This window comes from Hypanus sabinus, unplaced genomic scaffold (genome assembly GCF_030144855.1).
Source record: "Hypanus sabinus isolate sHypSab1 unplaced genomic scaffold, sHypSab1.hap1 scaffold_807, whole genome shotgun sequence".
NCBI lineage: Eukaryota > Metazoa > Chordata > Chondrichthyes > Myliobatiformes > Dasyatidae > Hypanus > Hypanus sabinus.
The window spans coordinates 46,804-52,260 of record NW_026781659.1 but is presented as its reverse complement, the minus strand read 5'-3'; positions in this window follow the sequence as shown (position 1 = coordinate 52,260).

Genomic DNA, 5,457 nt, shown 5'->3' with positions numbered 1-5,457 from the left:
ATACGGAGACTCGAAAGCCGGCGCGGAGACAGCGCCTAGTACGCGCAAGAGGTCCAATCGACCATGGTGGTTCAACTCTGTTTTGCCTCAGGATTTAAATTTTGTTAATTTCATTAAAGAACAAATTGTATTTTTCTTTTCAACTAACTCAACGGAAGAAATTTCCAGTGGAACATTATGGGATACCTTTAAACTATATAGCCGTGGGCAATTTTTTTCTACTTTGCAGGAAGAAAGCAGAGGGTAGCAGTGGAAGGAAAGTATTCTGCCTGGAGGTCGGTGACTGGTGGAGTGCCGCAAGGATCTGTCCTGGGATGCCGGCTGTTTGTGATTATTATAAATGACCTGGATGAAGAGGTGGATGGAAGTTTGCAGATAACACGAAGATTGGAGGAGTTGTGGGTGGAGCTGTAGGTTATCGAATGTTACAGGATGCAGAATTGGTTGAATAGCGGCAGATGGAGTTCAATCCGGGGAAGTGTGAGGTGATGTATTTTGGAAGGACAAACCAGAAGGCTGAGTGCAGGGTTATTGGTCGGTTACTTAAGAGACTGGATGAACAGAGGGACTTTGTGGTTGAAATCCATATATTCCTCAATGTCGCTGCACAGGTTGATAGGATGGATAAGAAGGCCTATCGGATCATAGCGGGATTGAGTTCAAGAGTAGTGAGGGCATGTTGTAAATCTACAAACCTCTGGCGAGAGCACACTTACAGTATTGTGTTCAGTTCTGGTCATCTCATTATAGGAAGGATGTGGAAGCTATGGAGACAGTACAGAGAAGATTTACCAGGATGTTGTCTTGATTTGAAATCAAGTCTTATGAGACAAGTTTAGCAGAGCTGGGACTTTTCACTTTGGTGCGTAGAAGAATGAGAGGGGACTTGCTAGAGGTCTACAAGACTATGAGAGGTATAGATCAGATGGATATTCAGCACCTGTTCCCCAGGGCACGAATAGCAAACACCAGAGGGCCCGGGTACAAGGTTAAAGGAGGGAAGATTAGGGGAGATATCAGGGGTAAGTTTATTACACAGAGGTTTGTGAGTGCCTGGGATGTTGGCGGAGGCTAAAACATTAGGGGTATTAAGAGCCCCATGGACAGGCACATGGATGAAAGAAATATAGATTACGGGGTAATGTGTGTTTAGTACATTTTAAGGAACATATGGGTCGGCACAACATCGAGGGCTGAAGGGCTTGTACTATGCTGTAGTATTCGAGTGTCTAGTGTCTAGAAGTCCCACTCATAGCAGATAATTCAAAGGTTAATTTGTTATCAAAACATGTATCCATATACACCTCTGATTTTTTTCTTCTCCAGACAGCCATGAAACAGAGAAAGAACATGAACGCCGTTCAGAGAGAAACATAAAATTCCTCCCCCCCCCCCCCACACACACACACACACACACACAAACATAAATGGAATGGCAAGCCGATCGTCAACCTCAAAAAACTCCTCTCCCCGCACAAAACGCAACAACAACATCGACAACCCTCCCCGCAAAAATAAAACCTAACGCCGCAGAAATGTGGAGGAATTGGTGTCACCAATGTAGAGGAGGCCGCATCGAATTAGGCGACCCCAGGGGATTCACAGGTGAAGTGTCACCTCAACTGGAAGGATGTTTGGACAAAGGAGAGAGTTCATCCGTCAGGCCCTTTCACTGTGACACCCCGAACTCAAAACTAAATCCATCCAACCAAGTCTGGGCGAGGTTTTATGACCAATAAACTTAATTTCTTTCTGCTCTCAGCTGTCCAAAAGATTCACTGACTTTTAGATGAAGGGGTATCTATGGTCCACATGTTAAGGTTGTTGAGTTTACCAAGAAACAAAGGCTGCCGAGACGAGAGGTTTTCTGTTGACTAGTACACTGTGTGTGGACCCCGCTGACAATTCTGGTGTTGTGACCCGAATCGAGACAAACACCACGCTGCCCACTCCACCAACAACACGGCAGAGCCGGACACATAACAGAGGACATTACATCCCACAACACTGGATTCAGTGATGAAACCCATGATTAATGTTGTTGTCCCACTGAAATAATAAGAATCGTTCATTCCGGTGTTTTTAAATCCGAGCTCTCTCTCCACAGGTGACGTCACCCACAAACGGCCGTCAACAGAGGATTCTGGACCTGAGCTATCCCATTGGTGCGAAGTGATGTCAATCACTGGTGACACCCAATAGCGGATGGAGAGCATCCAAGAGGGCGGTAGCCCCGCTGAATCCGTCTCCCGCTCCCTCAGCGAGCACCCCGTCAAAGCGGTGCCAACCCCAAAGTAAATGTCCCTCTTTTTGATTTATTTCCATTTCCATCCGAGGGAATTTACGGCGCTTGTGAATTGTCTCCTGCGGCCGGATTTTGATGTATCGCTGATAGGTTGGAGGAAACTGCTCGGCCCATCGGCTTGAATCAGCTCCCAGGGGAGTTAGGGATCCCGGCAGAAGACGGAGGGGAGGGGGATATTATTGAAAAGATACCAGTGGTGTGAAAAGGAGCAAACACGATATTTGCCCCGGTGGGAATAGGAGGGGTTTAGCTTTGGAAATGTCTGAGACCATGGTGGTGGTGAGCTGGTGGACAAACACAGAAAGACTGTTTAACTCCGGGTCGGGCCAATGGTCTGGGAAAAGTGGGGATAGGAGTGGTGTTTGGGGGTAATGATGGACTGGCCCGCGATCTTATTGAATGAAAGTACAGGCTGGAAGGGCCGACTGGCTTGCTCCTGTTCCTGTTGTCTCTGTGTTTAAGGAGATGGAATAACCAAATCCTTCCTTGGTCTGCAAGATGTTTCACTGTGTGTTGTAAGGACCGGTGGTAGGAGCCCAGTTTTTCCCAAACTGTATCAGCAATCTGACCGAGGGACCAAATCCAACATTTCTGAGTCTGTTGTAGACACGAAAGTATAGTTATATACTGATAATGACACAAATGTATATTAAGATATTGTTAAGGACATACAACTTATATCTCTACATTGTTAATGAGATTTCTAAGTCTGCTATTGATACATAATATATATAATATCATTGCATACAACCTGTATTTAAAAACATAAAACACATTTCGATATTGTTAATGACGGAGAATCGTATAATTTGTGTTCCGTGTGTTATCTGAATGTACTTGCCTGTGATGCTGCCACAGGTCAGTGTTTCTCTGTACCTGTACCTTCCCGTACTTGTGCACTTCGTTATGAATTCCACAGGACCCCACAAAACTCAGTGAGATTTGATTATCATCTTGTCATCTCAGTGGGAGAAATGTAAAGAGACAGTACATTGTTAAACACAAGAGCCTGAACATTGTTGATGAGCAGAGGGAACCTGGAATCCAAGTTCACCGCTCCCTGAAAGAGACTACTCAGATCGACAGAGTGGTTAAGAATGCAAATAGTATGCTTACCTTTATAATCAAGGCGTTGATTTCAAATGCCAGGAAGTTATGTTAAAGCTCGAGTTTGGCCACTTCTGGAGTATTTCATACAGTTTTAGTAACATCGTTCTCGGAAGAATGTCGGGGTTTTGGAGCGATTGCAGACGAGCTTTACCAGGACATTTCCGGGATTACAAGGCATGCATAATTTCAAATGGCATATGCCAAAGTTTACATTGTTTCGTTCTAGCTTTTTCACTTTAGGATCATTTATATCATAATATAAACTGTTAATTCAGTAACTGTCTATTTCTGGAGGACCATCAGTGATTGTCCTTGATGTGTTCTTCCACCAAGTTCTATCTGCTCACTCCGTGCTATATTGTTCATATTTTGCCTGTACTTTATCAATAATTATATATCAGCAATCTTCCTCCTACTCTCACCTAATTGTGAAGTATTTTGCCTCACAGAGTTATTTCCGCGCTCAGTGCTTGTTACCTAGAACTAGAAGAGGATTTATTGAATGCAGCATGAGGTAGGGTAAAGGCAGCCATTTCAAATTTTAGTTTCAACGGTATGATATGGCAGCTGTGTTAATTTTATATAAAGGCACTTTACAGGACAATGTCAGGGTAGCAGACTGTCACCTGAAGTTTAATTGAAGTTGGATAACGCGACAAGAGAATGGTCCAAAAGACAAGGGAAAATAAATAAGACAATAATTTCAAAAGAAAATTTCGCGTTTTGGAATGGCCGAGCCAAAGCCCTAACGTTAATCCCATAAGAATGTTGTGGAATGGCCTGAAGCAACAGTTCAGGCAAGGAATCCCACCAACATCCCAGAGTTGAAGCGCGTTGAATGTGTGTACTGAATGAAGAGAAAACTAATGATGATCCCTTTTCCATTCTGGTTCCATCTGCCCATTCCCCACACATCTTGTTTAAACTCTGACCAGCCTGTATCCCACCATCCCAATGATATACATCAACCATCTTCTTCAAAATCTGTCCAGTCTGTCTCCCAACACATCAATAATACATATCAGCTATCATGTTCAACCTCTGTACAGCACTTATCCCACCACCTCAATGATATACATTAAGCATCTTGTTCAACCCAGTTCCAACCTGTATCCAACCACCTCAATATGTATCAAGCATCTTGGTCAACCTCTGTCCAGTCTGTATGCCCTCACTTCAATGATATATATATATATATATATCAAATTTCTTGTCAATTTCTGAATAGTCTTTATCACATCAATAATTACAATTTTAGGCTCAACGTTACAAAATGGCGAAGTGTTAATCTTGACAGTATTTAAAGTGAGTCTGTTACTTCATTGTCATTTTTGGAGAGCTACTTTCTCTGTTGCCAGGGTAACAGCCCATGTGACTTGCAGGCAGTGGTGCACATTTTTATCGCTCTCTGGTCACGGTCACTCAGTGAGAGACAGCGGCCTCGGGAGCAGATGTGACAGACTGATAGTGGGGTGGGGAGAATTTTGTGAGCAGTGAATGTAACGACTGTATTAGCTCTGTGTTGGAATGAAGACGAAACTAATGAATGTGGGCATTACATTCCTGCAACTTTGTTCAGGCCGTCACAGACATCCCGTAACCAGTCAATAATTGTGGATCATTTAAAGTTAAAGGAGAAAAAGCTGGAAACGTTCAGCAGATCGGGCAGTAACTTGAACAGTCCCAGTCCTGATTCCGGATCTTCCACAGTTTCTCTTTCCACAAATCTTATCTGATGAAGCGAGTTTCCAGCACTATTATTTCAATTTTATATTAAAAACATTTTATTCCTGTTAGCCTACAGGAAATATGATGACCAATTGTGCTGGGCAAGACCTGATTTAACAAAAAGACCATAATAAATTGAATTCGGTTTGTTTGCAGGGGACAATGTGAAACGTATCCCCGGTATCTGGTGACTCACGCCCAGGTTTTCCAGCCCGATCATTGGTCCAGTCAGATGACCATCAGGTTCCCATTCTGCCATAAGTTGACGCAGTGTTAGTTTTTGAGCCCTGATTGGCCGAAACACTGCATCATAT